We start from the raw sequence: 16,288 nt of genomic DNA, 5'->3' as shown, positions 1-16,288 counted from the left end.
TAAAATCATATGATGATAATTTGGGGTTGAAAAATAGCGTTTATAATGGAAGTCAATGGGCAGAAAATGGTCCCCAGGGTGATGGGTGTGGGGATTTCTGCTGCTCAGCCATTTTAGGCTGATTTAAGGAATTCACACTGGAATATTAACATTGACAGGTAAAAACTATCCTGTGGCAAGTTTGGTTATATTCCACTGAACACAGTGGAAATGGCAGCCATTTAACACATAGCAGTGGCACAAAAAGGTCCCAAGAAGGCAGGAAGGTTAAGTCACCAAATTTCACCTTTATATCGGCTGTATATGGGCTAGTCAAAGACAATTCTCAGTATACTGTTAGTGTAGGAAATGGAAAGACAACCAAGATATCTGTGAAACATCTGTGAAACAGCTTGAATTCAGCTCTGGTTTATGTGGTAACTTGTTAATGAGTGTCTGGTAGAATTTAATTTATTCTTTGTTCAGATGTGGCTATACACTCTACTGAGAATAAGCATATTGTAATAATGTGAGTGGATCTTCAAAATAGACATCAAAATAGTTCATGGAGAAAATAAGTAAAGATCTTACTAGCAATAATGCTGTTTGAATAATTGTAACCATCATAAGCAACCAAATCATCTCAACATGTATTGATCAACAAATTGATTTACTCTGCCTTACAGAAACCTGGTTGGAGCAGGATGATTATGTTAGTTTAAATGAATCAACACCCCCGAGTCATTCTAACTACCAGAAATCTCGAAGCACAAGCCGAGGGGGCGGTGTGGCAGCAATTTTTCACACCAGCCTATTAATTAATGAGAGACCAAGATAGACTTTTAATTCATTTGAAAGCCTGATGCTTAACATTGTCCACCCCAGCTGTGAAACTCAGAAACCAGTCTTACTTGTTATCATCTATTGTCCACCTGGGCCTTACACAGAGTTTCTGTCTGATTTCTCAGACTTTATATCTAATTTAGTTCTGAGCTCAGATAAAATAATTATTGTGGGTGATTTTAACATCCATGTAGATGCTAAAAATGACAGCCTCAACATGGCATTTAATCTGTTATTAGACTCAATTGGTTTCTCTCAAAATGTAAAAGAACCCACCCACCACTTTAATCACACTCTAGATCTTGTTTTAACATATGGCATAGAAACTGAACATTTAACAGTGTTTCCTGAAAACCCTCTCCTGTCTGATCATTTCCTGATAACATTTACATTTACAATAATTGATTACACAGCAGTGGAGAGTAGACTTTATCAAAGTAGATGTCTTTCTGAAAGCGCTGTAACTAAGTTTAGGAATATAATCCACCCACTGTTATCATCTTCAATGCCCTGTACCAACATAGAGCAGAGCAGCTATCTGAACGCTACTCCAACAGAGGTCGATTAACTTGTTAATAATTTCACCTCCTCACTACGTACGACTCTGGATGCTGTAGCTCCTGTGAAAACTAAGGTCTCAAATCAGAAGTACCTGACTCCGTGGTATAATTCTCAAACACGTAGCCTAAAGCAGATGACTCGTAATCTGGAGAGGAAATGGCATGTCACAAATTTAGAGGATCATCATTTAGCCTGGAGAAATAGTTTGTTGCTTTATAACAAAGCCCTCCGCAAAGCCAGAACATCTTACTATTCATCACTGATTGAAGAAAATAAGAACAACCCCAGGTTTCTCTTCAGCACTGTAGCCAGGCTGACAAAAAGTCAGAGCTCTACTGAGCCAACCATCCCTTTAACGTTAACTAGTAATGACTTCATGAACTTCTTTACAAATAAAATTTTTATCATTAGAGAAAAAATTACCAATAATCTTCCCACAGATGTAATATTATCTACAGCTACTTTCAGTACCATTGATGTTAAGTTAGACTCTTTTTCTCCAATTGATCTTTCTGAGTTAACTTCAATAATTACTTCCTCCGAACCATCAACGTGTCTTTTAGACCCCATTCCTACAAAACTGCTCAAAGAAGTCCTGCCATTAATTAATGCTTCAATCTTAAATATGATCAACCTATCTCTAATAATTGGCTATGTACCACAGGCCTTCAAGCTGGCTGTAGTTAAACCTTTATTCAAAAAGCCATCTCTAGACCCAGCAGTCTTAGCTAATTATAGGACAATCTCCAACCTTCCTTTCATATCAAAAATCCTTGAAAGAGTCAAACAGCTAACAGATCATCTGCAGAGGAATGGCTTATTTGAAGAGTTTCAGTCAGGTTTCAGAGCTCATCACAGCACAGAAACAGCTTTAGTGAAGGTTACAAATGATCTTCTTATGGCCTCTGACAGTGGACTCATCTCTGTGCTTGTCCTGCTAGACCGTAGTGCAGCATTCGATACTGTTGACCATAATATCCTATTAGAGCGATTAGAACATGCTGTACGTATTACAGGTACTGTGCTGCAGTGGTTTGTATCATATCTATCTAATAGACTCCAGTTTGTTCATGTAAATGGAGAGTCCTCTTCACACACTGAGGTTAATTATGGAGTTCCACAGGGTTCAGTGCTAGGACCAATTCTGTTTACATTATACATGCTTCCCTTAGGCAGCATCATTAGAAGACATAGCATACATTTTCACTGCTATGCAGATGACACCCAGCTCTATCTGTCCATGAAGCCAGATAACACACACCAATTAGTTAAACTGCAGGAATGTCTTAAAGACATAAAGACCTGGATGGCTGCTAACTTTCTGCTTCTTAATTCAGATAAAACTGAGGTTATTGTACTTGGCCCTGAAAAGCTTAGACATATGGTATCTAACCAGATTCTTACTCTGGATGGCATTACCTTGCCCTCCAGTAACGCTGTGAGGAACCTTGGAGTCATTTTTGACCAGGATATGTCCTTCAACGCACATATTAAACAAATATGTAAGACTGCGTTCTTCCATTTGCGCAACATCTCTAAAATTAGAAATATCCTGTCTCAGAGTGATGCTGAAAAACTAGTTCATGCATTTATTACTTCCAGGCTGGACTACTGTAATTCATTATTATCAGGAAGTCCAAAAAACTTGCTGAAAAGCCTTCAGTTAATCCGAAATGCTACAGCAAGAGTACTGACAGGGACTAGAAAGAGAGAGCATATTTCTCCTGTTTTGGCTTCCCTTCATTGGCTTCCTGTTAAATCCAGAATTGAATTCAAAATCCTGCTCCTCACATACAAGGTCTTAAATAATCAGGCCCCATCTTATCTTAATGACCTTGTAGTACCATATCACCCTATTAGATCACTTCGCTCTCGCTCTGCAGGCCTACTTGTTGTTCCTAGAGTATTTAAAAGTAGAATGGGAGGGAGAGCCGTCAGTTTTCAGGCCCCTCTTCTTTGGAACGAGCTTCCAGTTTGGATTCGGGAGACAGACACTATCTCTACTTTTAAGATTAGGCTTAAAACTTTCCTTTTTGCTAAAGCATATAGTTAGGGCTGGACCAGGTGACCCTGAATCCTCCCTTAGTTATGCTGCAATAGACGTAGGCTGCCAGGGGATTCCCATGATGCATTGAGTTTTTCCTTTCCAGTCACCTTTCTCACTCACTATGTATTAACAGACCTCTCTGCATTGAATCATATCTGTTATTAACCTCTGTCTCTCTTCCACAGCATGTCTTTTATCCTGTCTTCCTTCTCTCACCCCAACCGGTCGCAGCAGATGGCCGCCCCTCCCTGAGCCTGGTTCTGTCAGAGGTTTCTTCCTGTTAAAAGGGAGTTTTTCCTTCCCACTGTCGCCAAAGTGCTTGCTCATAGGGGGTCATATGATTGTTGGGTTTTTCTCTGTATCTATGAAGCGCCTTGAGGCGACCTTTGTCGTGATTTGGCGCTATATAAATAAAATTGAATTGAATTGAACATGTATTTGCTCAAAAATTTATTTATTACTATAAACACATATTTATCAAGGCAAGGAAACAGTAGTTAAATGGAGGTATCTCCATCATGTATGGGATTTCAGTGGAACATCACAAGTCATCAGCCTAATGTGTTTAGGCATCAAATGTTCCTCTACATCATTGGTTCCCAAATTAAAATCTGGATGCATGACCTTATGAGTGTCATTTGAATGAAACCAGGCATCAGTAGGTGGAGGACCTGGGACCTCACATGCAGGTACGCTGATAGGTCTAAACATGAAGGAGGGAACTTCATTGTCCAGCGCACAAAGGACTTCATTTGGTGCTTCTCCTTTGTCTGTGGACGACGCAGACTTTGAGCCAAAGGGATCTTGTGTTGCAGAGGATCATTCAGGTCATTTGTCGTTTTGCTCTCTGGTTCCAAAAAAACCTCGCAAACAAAGGGCACACAATAGTATTCCATTGGTGGTGGCAGTAAGATCCCCACATCTTGGAAGAAGTACTTGCTGCACACAAAACGAGAAAAATCAGCAGCTGATTATTTTTGCAACATATGATGCAAACAGATGTTTTAATGTCCTTATTTTTTTTTTAAATTGAATAGCAACATACCTGTCAGTGCTGACATGTTAGTTGGTTTCTGAGTCAAACATCTTAAGATGTTGATTTTCCTAAAAACGTTACATATTATTATTGTTGTTGTATTTTTCTTTAAGAATTTATATGATTTAATGTTTAGAAACAGACACAGTGAAGGGTAATTTACCACAGCACGAGCCATTTTAGGCATCTGTCAAGGCAAAGATCCACGCAGAATTTGGTTTCTCTGTGTAACATTACAGGACAGTTGTCATACATTTTCAAAACAATTTCAACAATGCATATCCAGTCAAACTGTATCATTAAAGCATTGTTTAGGTGGATAAATATGAAAGAAATGAAGATAAAAACAGTAACAGCTGGCAATCAATGTTATGGCCATGGGTCGGTGACCCAGTGTTTTTGGTTTTTGTACTTTTACTTTTGATTTCATAATGGTTTGTGACTGTTTGTGTTTTCTGTCCTAGTGTTTCTAGCTCCCCAGTTTCGTGGTACATCCTGAGTTCTGATTTTTAGGTTTTGTTATTTGACCTCCCAGTGTTAATTCTGTGGTTCTTCTGTTCTGTGTCATCCCTACTTGTGTACCCCCTCTTGTGTAGTCAGGTCTCTGTGTAAAGCCCACGTCTCCGAGTCTGTGTCTTCGCGTGTTTTGAGTTTCCTGCTTTATTGTGAAAGTTTGTGTCTTATGCCAGTGTGTTCAGTTTGCGTTTTCCCTGTCTCGTCTTGTCAATCGCAATCAGCTGTGCCTCCCTCCTGTGTGTAGTTTCCTCGTTCCCTTCTTTGTATTTATAGTGCGTGTTCACTCATGTTAGTTGCTAGTCCGTCTATGTTTCTTCCCTGCGTTCTCTCTCAGAGTCTTCCCTTCAGGTTCGTTTGATTAGTCATTCCCAGTTTAGGTCACCTTTAGGTTTTGCTTTGCTTGCCGTGTTTCTGTTTGTACCACCTGTGTAAATAAAAGCTCACTCACTTCCAATCCTGCATTCTTTGAATTTGTTATTGTTTTAATAACAATAACTACCAGGATCGTGCCATAGCAACACAGTGATCCCTAATCAAATCTCAGATACAAGGGATAGCCTATATACACATCCAACAGGACAGTAAAGCAATGGGCATCAATGCCACAAGTCAGGCCTCATAAAATACCTGAGTTATATAACAGCACCCTGACAGTGTCTCATACAAATGATATTCATTTCAATTTAATTTTAATTAGATCTGTCCAAAAAATAATTATTAAATTAAATAATCTTTAATTTAAAAACATAATAAAAACATCATTTTTAAGTAGTGGATTTAAATTGCTAAAACACGTGTAATTTTTTTTCTTTACATTATTATTTAATTTTCGCATTTTTGATTATGTTTTCTCCTTAAGTAGTGTTTTCATATGTCACTTTGCTGTCACTCATGCTTGGTTATATAAATGTGTATTTCATCTGTATATGGTAAAGTGCTTTGTTACGTCCTACAGAGCAGGAGCTCGTCTGGGGACCTGTCTTCTCCTCTTTCTTTGCTCATTTGTTCTTTCGTTTTGTCTTTTCCTATAAGCTACAGTCCAATTAGCTACTCGTCTTGAATCAGTGGAAGCTTGAGAAGTGACAAAAAGCCCATCCTTCACCTACTTTTGTCATGGTCATGGGTCGCTGATCCTGCAGCGTTTTGAGTTTATTGTTATCATTTTCTAGTTTATTCTGATTTTGTATTCTGTCATTGGGTCCAGCTGTGTTTCATTTCCTTGGGTTCTTCTTTTCCAAAGAACACACGATTGCTACCACAGCCGTGACAACTTTCCCGTTGAGAAATGTCATTACAACAGCTACAACATGTATCTGGACCATGAACCTGAAACAACTGCAGCAAGATGATACCATGCATTTTTAAATACATTTTCAGAAAAAAAAATGGTGCTCTTTGTTTTTTGAATGTGCATCTGTTTGACCTTCAAAGCAGTTGTATTAATAATCAGAAAATCACCTGATTCAGCCATTCATTATGGTTAACAAATGGTTTTAACAGGTTAGGGTACCACTATGTCCACTACTATTTTTCTATGATGTAACTTGCACTTGCATTTTATGTGTGCTTCACACCTTATGTGAAATTTGTTATCAATCCAATAAATTGGAGGAAAAAAAGGATCTGTATGACACATTTTTAAGTTTTAGACTTAGCAATAGTGTATCCATGCTAACCAGACTCTAGAGTCTGCTAAGCATTCCAAAAAAATACTCTTTAAATGAACTTAAAATAATCATGGGAAGAACTTCCACATTATTAATTGGCTTTCTATTAGCATTAAACACTTGTGTTGGACTAACGTAATTTGTATGAATTGGTTCAACTCAATTAACTTAGGTTGGAACCAAATTTAGCAAATTAGTTGGAGAAAACAACAAAAACCTTTAAGGTGGATCAACACTATTACAGTTTTTCTAAAATGTTAAAACACAAAAGCCAATCCTGTAACCCAAATGACCAGTAGTCTAAACACATTTACTAAATGTAGCCACCATATTCCAGTACCATAAACACATGTCACATGAAGACACAATTCACAAAACACAACCCTCTGTACTCATAAATCTAAACACATTTTTCCTTGCTAAAACACATGTTGCAAAACAACTCTGCTCATATTCTCAAATGAAAGCCCATGTGATGCAAAATGCTTGCCACAGTCACGAATCTTTGAACACAGGGAACACACCTGGCGTCAGTCACTACACACAACGACTCAAAATTGAAGACACCTGTTGCTAATGATGTGACCCCACCTATAAAAGCATAGTTTGGTGAAGATGCCAAACAATCACAATGGATGAAGGCATTTGAGCGTGCGGAAGGAGAAGAGCTGCAGGCCAAAGAGGAAGAGGGGTTGAGATCAGAGGAGGAAGAGGTAAAGGCCTAAGAAGAAGAGGAGTTCGGAGTAGAGGAGGAAGAGAAGGAGGCCAACAAGAGAGAGGAGAAGGTCCAGGTGGGAGAAGAAGACAACCTCGCACCATCATAACAGATGATATGCGAGCAACAGTAATTGATCATGTCATTGTCCATGGCATGGCTGAAGCGGGACGAAGAGTACATCCAAACCTGAGTAGGTTCACCGTGGCCACCATTATCAAGGCATTTAGACAACACAACAGGTATAGTACGCTATTGCTTTCTTTGTCACACTACAGTTTTACAGGCCTGTGAAAGTGGTCTGTTACTTTACATGTAGTTTTACATATAAATCAGTCAATTGACAACACATGTTTCTTTCTTTAGAGCTGAAAGAATGCCACATAGAGGTGGGAGGGTTGCCATATTCACAGCGGCACAAGAAACCCTCATTGCAGATATGGTCCGTGAGAACAGCTGCATTAGACTCCGAGAGATCAGAGACAAAGTCATTGCAGATAATGTAAACTTTGAGAACATTGATGCTGTCAGCGTGTCCACAATAGACCGAGTTCTCCGGCGCCAACAGGTGAGGATGAAACAGGTCTACAGGGTTCCCTTTGAGCGCAACTCTGCGCGACACATAGAACAATGTTACGAGTATGTGCAAGTACGTATACATCCATGTCCACAGTTAGTGGACATACTGTGTTGCTTAGTGGCCTACATTACTTCTGGACAATACTGTGCTACCTGATTGACCGTTCTGAACACCTGTACGCTTTTCCATGTTCACAGAGGATAATGCAGTTGGACGCGATGGCCAGACCCCATGAGTACCTCTTCCTGGATGAGGCTGGCTTCAACCTCCAGAAACGAAGGCGAAGAGGCCGTAACATTGGCCAAAGAGCCATCACTGAGGTTCCTGGCCAACGGGGGGGTAATATTACTCTTTGTGCAGCTATGGGTATGGAGGGGCTTGTCCACCGGCATGCTGTCCTTGGGTCTTACAACACCCAATGTCTCCTCACCTTCCTAGAGGAGCTAAAAGACATCCTCCTGGACCATCAACAACACCATCCTAGGCTAGCATATCACATGTATGTGATCATTTGGGACAACGTCCGCTTCCACAAAACACACCAAATCAGAGAGTGGTTCACCACCAACAGTGACCACTTTTTAAACGTCTGTCTGCCACCCTACTCCCCTTTCCTGAACCCTATAGAGGAGTTCTTCTCATCATGGAGATGGAAGGTGTATGACAGACAGCCATACACAAGAGAGAACCTCGTACGGGCAATGGAGCTGGCCTGTGCTGACATCCCAGTGGAGGCCTTCCAGGGATGGATTCGCCATTCCAGGGCGTTTTTCCCGCGGTGCCTAGCAAGGGACAATATAGCCTGTGATGTGGATGAGGTGATGTGGCCCAATGCAGCTCGGCGACATGATGCTGCACAGTGACTGTGTGTAATACTGTAAAAAGACCGTGTAGACAATAAAAAAGACTTCACACCCTGATCATGTTTCCGAGAGTACTGTTGTGTGCGATAGATTCTGTTTTTGCATTGAGTTGTGTTACAGTAGTGTACGTACATGCAGGATGTTTTTATAGATTTATAGTCTTCATGTGAAACTCACAAATCTAAATGCCTAATCCTCTGCAGGGTTCTATGACGATCTGTTACTGTACAGTTTATAAAAATATGCATTGGCAGTTATGAACCAAAGAACCTTCTCACAAATTGAGCATTGTGTTTTCAATTGTTTTGCTGTAGTGTGTAATGCTGTGTATAGTGTTTACAGTTTTGACAGCTTCGAGCTGCTCTCTTGGTGTGGGAGTTTGAGTTTTGCAGTGGGAAGGTGTGGTTGTGTTTATGTAGCTTTAGAGAAGGGTGTTGTGTTTGGACATTGGGGGACCTGGTGGTAACGTTTGTGACATGTGTTTTAGCATTTGAGAAAAACTAAATTATATTGGATTCAAATGCAGTAAATAACTTGATTAATGAATCAAGTTAGTCCAACTTGAGTACATTAACTTGGAATAACAGAATTGCATAATGCTAAAATAAAGCAATTTAATCACACGGAAATTATTTCCATGATTTTTTTTTTTTTTTTTTTTTTTTTTTTTATGTTCATTTAAATAGTTGTTTTTTTTTTGAGTCTGTGCAATATTACAGCAACACAATACTGCTGGGAACAACTGGTCATTTAGTTGCTGCTTTGCCTTTTGGTCACAGATTTTCATCAGTCTATCACCTCAGGTTGCCCCTTGACAGGAGAAGAACCCAAGTGTATAATGTTTTGTTGCCTTCATCATGCTACACTTCTCTTCTACTCCTGCTGTCCCAGTAAAATATTTACCTGACCAGTTTTTCCAAGTTCATAAACTCTTATAACTCTGTTGCAGTCAAGCCTACTACATGAATTTTGCAGTATTCATGTAAGTTATTTAAACATGGGGGGCTCAGCAGTTATGATGGATGTGCTGTTCTGCAGCTAATGACTAATGCTAAATTCATAGTACAGTGTTTGTGTCTGTTCGCATATGCATTTGACTCTGCAGAGACTACAGAAAAGCACACTGAAAGATGATTGGTCGGACAGGGCAGGGAGCGACAGCAGCTTTCACTACAAATGGGAGAAACATGGAAAAATATCAAAGATCAAAAGTTCAGCATGAGGAGCTCAGATGGTGGCTGTGGACACTTTTTAAAAATTTGTTTAACATTCGGCTTCACTTTAGCTTGCTGCGTGTTATTATTTCAGTCTACAATCATCAATAGCACAAGCAAGAGTAGCCCATAGATCAGTTGTTTGTGACACTCCCCCTGGTGACAGTAAATGGCTACAACATATAAATAATTGTGTCCATACTTGTCAGTAGGCTGTGTGTACACTGGATCAGGATAATCATTGCACTAACATAATGTTGAAAAATAAAATATCAATAAATCCATTCTCCCTGCAGCACGGACTGCACTGCCCATGAGGCTACATTCTTTAGGGCTATGTCTGTAGTAGTGATGGGATTTCCGGGCCTTTTTAGAGAACCGGCTCTTTCGGCTCGACTCACTAAAACGAGCCGGCTCTTTTGGCTCCGAACCGGCTCTTCAGGCTGTTTTGTTGCTTTAATTAATTTATTATTAACAATAATATAAAATTATGCACAAAATTACTAATGTAAAAAATGTGGTTTTATTTATATATTTATATATATAAATATATGCGGTGGCCCCTAGAGACATAACACGTACAAACTCCAAAACACATTTCTAGCGTTAACTGAACTTCCAAAACAGAGCTACCTAGATCACTTAAATTACACAATTGAAAGCATATGTGTATGGTTTGTGTATTCACACACAAGCACTCATATATATTCAAATAATTTAAAAAAAATGTTCATTTACCTGTTACTACCACACAATCCAGTCGTTGGTAATTGCTGGCTTGTGTAGCAGCTAACTAACAAAAACTAAACACTGCGCCTAGCATTCTGGAGCACTTCTGTTGTGCTTTGTACGTGTTTGGAGTTTTTACGTGCTTCTGAGTTTTTACGTGTTTTGGAGTTTGTATGAGCTTCGGGGTTTGTACGTTTTGAAGTTTGTACGTGCTTTGTCTCTAGGGGCCACCGTAAATATACTTTTATTTATTCACTCCACATAAAATGTAATAAATAAATCATATAATACAAAAAACAACTATTCACAGTTCAACTTTTAACTATTTAAATTTTCAGCTTTTTCCTTTTAAACATATTTAAAGTGTAACAACACAAAACACTGCAAACCACAACACAATTAAATATAAATTTAAATATGAAAACAAAAAGAACATGCATATTATGCATGCATGCATATGCATATGATTACTATACCTTTCTAATGTGACATTGTTGTCACTGGCTTTCTTTCTCTCTCTCCCCCTCCCGCTCTGTTTCTGTGCTACTGCGAGTGTAACTACCGCCCCTCCCCCCTCTTCCCAGCAAAGCACAAGGCTGGCATGCGGAGTGAAGCAGAAAAAAAGGGTGAGAGAGAGGGTGAGAGAAAGAAAAAAAACCCCACAGCTCACGATAAGGAGCCGGTTCGCGTTGTTCATGTCAAAGATTCGGCTCTAAGAGCCAATTCGTTCGTGACCGACACATCACTAGCCTGTAGCATTCTGCCTATTAGCTTAGCACAACAACAACAAAAAGGCGCTCTCTCACCCAGGAAACACACAGTCGCAGAGAGAGCCCATGGCAACCGTAAGCTGCCGCCTGGAACAACAGCACATAGATGTCAAACAAAACCCAAACAGTCCTGACCCGCGACAATATGAAACAGGAAAATACCGCCATGTAATCCATTTATTTCAACAAAGTAACTGTATTCTGAATACCACCTTTTTTTTTTTTTCCCGCCTGTCCCATTTGGTTCTTTAGCCATCAGAATTGTTGTCTGAAGACCAACAAGGATACCCAATGGATTTACTTTGCCAAATGGATCATCGTGGCATTGCCGTATTGGTCCATTTGGTCGATCTTTGTTTTTATTATTTATTATATTTTATTTTCAGATGTTACAGACGGGACAGACATGAGTGAGAGATAGGAAAGGGAGAAAGAAAGAGGAAGGAAAGGAAAAACAGAAGGGGAGAGGGACAGTGAGAAAGGGGGGGAGAAAAAAAAAAATCTCCTGGATCACCTGTTGAGAGAAGAATAGAAAACAAGCAAAAAAAGACAAAAAAAAAAGAAACAAAGCAACATACTAAACACAACACCATCGCATTAATCTAGCTAAGTGTAAACAGCAGTAAATACTAAATATTCAATGTTGTTGTGCAGCACGCAGGACAGATGTGCTTCGAAGTAGCAGCCAAGAAAGGTGTAATTTGGGTCTACGAGCAGTGAACACCCGTGTGCATACCTGTGTGGATCAGCGCGCTTGTATTCCAAAGGTTTCTCCATGTAACGATCTGCTAGGGAGTGTGGGGGGGCCACAGCCCCGTCCTCCAGGGTGTGAGGCAGGTATGGAGGAGATCAAAACTCCAGACATCCAGAGGCCCCCAGAACACAAGAAACCATGGAAGACCAACAGAGGGGCAGCCGCGCCACTGTTCCAGTAAGAGCTGAGGAGAGTCCCAGATGAGGGCTCACTCAGCAGCCGCGGAGCAGAAGCCAGGGGGAGTTGCAGTGACGCGCCCGTGAGCTCCGCCGGCCGCCAGCTGTGCCTGAGTGACCGAGCCCCAGGCCGAGAGGCCGGGGGCACCCCACCCCCGAAGGGGCCCGAGCGAGCCCCAGGCTCCAGGCCCCGATAAGCGGCCGCCAAGGAGTGAGCCGGTGTGTACCTGGGCGCCCACCCCCAGACACAAAGAACCACCAACGCACCGACACCTGAGGGAGTCCGCCACCGGCAGGGGAAGTGGTGTGAATACCACCTTTTTAAACGGTAACTGTAACGGAATACAGTTACTCATATTTTGTATTTTAAATACGTAACGGCAGTACATGTATTCTGTTACTCCCCAACACTGTTACTGACAATCACTGACAGTGATTCTGTCTGTTTAATAGTTTAACCATTAAACAGACAGAATGGGCGGACATATAATTTGGTACATTTAAACTATAAGTTAAGGTAGAATTAGCTGAGTCTGACCCTAACAGTGCAAGCAACAAGAATTCTCAGGCATGGAAACCTTTTATTTATTTAAAGTTAGGAAAGTTTTCTGTGTCTTTTTGTCATGTTTTTTTTTCAGAATAACGCCTCTCTGTGCAAAATTCATGAAACTCAGTGGATAAAATGGAAAGTAACCATTAAATTTGGGTGCAGCCCTAGATCACTGGATCAGTTTTGTTAAAAGTGCCAGATGTGAATGCAAGTGAGAATGGTCGTCTGTCTCTCTGTCCAGGATGCACCTTGCTTCCCACACTATGAGAAGCTTCAGCTCCCAACGGTCCCTAAAACTGTTTTTATATATAAATGTTTGACGATAGCAGGGGAAACCAGAGCTCCCATAGAAAACCAACACAGGCAATGAGGAGAGGATGTAAACATCACACTCAGTTACTGTGACCAGTAATGCCAGCCACTGATTGATTTAACATAATAAAATAGGTTAAATGAATATTATAAAGCATTGTACATCTTGTTTTTAACCCTTTTTTATGCCAAAGTGTCATGATTATTTTAATCTGTTTTCCTGATGAGGAAATGGAAGTGTATCTAGGTTATAATTAGCTAAAGGTAAGAGGTCTTGCTGCTCTGTTCTTCTTGATGTTACACAGTAATACATTATTATCATCACCAAAAGCATTTTATTTTTTCAGGCATTTTTTTCAGAACTGACTCAGCAATTACTTAAGTAAAGCAACATCATTTTTGCAGTTATCTCTCCCTAATTAACCTAGGTCACTATAGTCGGGCAGCTCTATGCATTAATAAGCAAAGTATAAACTCTAAGATAAAAGAAGATTACCAATCTGAGTTTAATTTAAAATTCATCAGTAGCAATATATATATGTATATTCATATATGTATATGTATATTCATATGTATATATGTGTATACATACATATATGTATATTCATATGTATATATGTGTATACATACATATATATGTATATATATATATATATATATATATATATATGTATATATATATATGTGTGTGTGTGTGTGTGTGTGTGTGTGTGTGTGTGTGTGTGTGTATGAAAAAGCATCTGAAAGCAGTCATTCTTGTTGCTCAACTTAATATGATTTAGATTTTTTTTTATAGGTAATCTATACATATTTTAGGAATGAAAGAGTCGCATCAGGAGGTGGTCGCCATCCTCAAAAAAACAAAAGGCAAAAACACTCAGAGAGCACAACTGCTCCCGAAGGGCAAGGAGTATACTAAAACATTGATGTGTTATGCTGATGTCTGCATTGTTAATACTGAAATGATCTAGCATAGTAATCTTTTTGTGTCATTGTGAATTCTTATAATGTTGTATTGAGAAAAGGTTTTAAAGAACTCAAGCAACAAAAGTGCAAATGTCTCCCAGTGAGTAACATTTGCTTTAAAGTATGGAGATAAGCCACTGGAAACCAATTTTTTAAAATAATTTTTTATAATTCAGTCGACCCTGACCTTTGAGAAGAATTAGATGAAATCTTTGGCTTCTATAAGCTGGAAAAACGTGACATATATTCATGCAATGTGTGATTTTTGCAAAACATTATGACATCTTAGTGACATTGTACGGTAAAAACAGAGTAATGAAAATTGTGTTGTCATTTCATATAATATATTACTCTTGAAAACGTTTTTTTAAGGTCAGCTTTGACCTTGGATGCTAATAAGGAAAGTCAAGGACAAATGCTTAGCCAACTTAGGTACTCATGTCCTCCACTGCCTAGAATGATTTTCACATTTGTGTGACCTTGACCAAGAACCAATTTTTTTCAAAATGAAGTCAGCTCGAGCTGTTATTGGTATCTACAGACACAAAGTTTGAAAATGATATCTTGAAAACTGCGAACACTAGACTGCTAACAGACAAACAGGCAGACAGGCGGAACGATTACCAAATTGTGTGGGGTTGATCTCCCTTCACTGATTGTTTTTTATGTTATTGTACAAACAGATATTACAGTTTTTTCTGATTGCGTAAGCACATTTTTTGTAACTATTGGCTAATTTTGCAAAACTCTTCACACAAATAAGAAAACCTGTCACCCAATAATCAAAACATTGTAGTTCTCTTGCAAAAGCAAACACAGCTAGATTAACTCTTCACACCTTCGTAAAAATGGTGTTTCTGTATCAAACAGTACACACAAGCCATCATCTACTAAGCACACAATGCGCCAACTGCACACTGATGGTATGAATACAAAACACATCTGGCTTTTGCTTTCTCTGTGCACAAGGTAGGCTATGTCAGTTTGAGCTCATACTTCTGTCATAGATCCATAAGCATAGAGGGATCCAAACTTCAAGTACTGGTGTTTATTCAAACACATCAAAACAAACACAAGTGTTTATTTCCAAGTATAGGATTATTTGCAATCGCCATAATGACTATATGGGTTACTTGGTCTGCAGTGAACATGCTTCCTCTGCCCCCAGCATCTGGTCATCTAGCAATTCTGTAAAGTAGCAATTTCAGTATTTTTACATCAATGGTATTGGTGTGTTTCTCATTGGCATATGGCAGTGCTACAAATCTTTGTGCGAAGTGACTGTACTAACCGATTCTCATTTCAAGATGTCCTTATGGTACTTGCTACAGTGTAGCGGCTCGAGTTAGGCTGGACCCGTTGGCCAGCTACCCTCAGGGTCATTCCACGGTTGATTACATGGTCCACTATTGTAGCTCTGATGTCATCAGCAATTCTATTTCTTACTCTTCCTACCCTTCCTCTCCCCCCTCCTCATCTTCCTCTCCCCCCTCCTCGTCTTCCTCTTGCTCCTCCTTGTCCTTGTCGTCCTCTTCATCCTACTTCTTCACCTCCACGTCCTCTTCCTTGGCCTCCTCTACTTCTCACTCTTTCTGCTCCCTCCATTGTACTCCGCACACACAGCTTACCTGTATTATAGTGCTTAGGCTGATTGCAAAGTGAACTAATTATCTAAAAAAGTTTTCACATGTGAAAGTGTGCCAGACAGTTGGCAAATTAGTGTTAATGATAGCCATACATGTGTATACTTTTGCTAGGAGTGTGTTGGAAATTTGGTAATTGAGTGTTGTGCAGTGAATTGTGCCTACAGTTTTGCAAAGTGTGTGTTACAAAATTGCAAACTGAGTGCAAAGCAGTTTTTGTGCTTTTAGTTTTGCAAACTCAGTGAGTGGTTTTGCTATAAGTCTGAATAGTTTTAGAGATTGTGCTACAGGAATCACAGTTAGGGTTTAAGCATTCAGAAAAAACTGTAAAAAGCTAGTGATGCGGTGAAAAGGACATTGCATGAAG

Source organism: Mchenga conophoros, linkage group LG1 (genome assembly GCF_057382185.1).
Source record: "Mchenga conophoros isolate Kocher_MC1m ecotype Shallow Benthic linkage group LG1, M_conophoros_male_GT1.1, whole genome shotgun sequence".
Taxonomy (NCBI): domain Eukaryota; kingdom Metazoa; phylum Chordata; class Actinopteri; order Cichliformes; family Cichlidae; genus Mchenga; species Mchenga conophoros.
Note: the sequence above shows the minus strand (reverse complement) of the source record.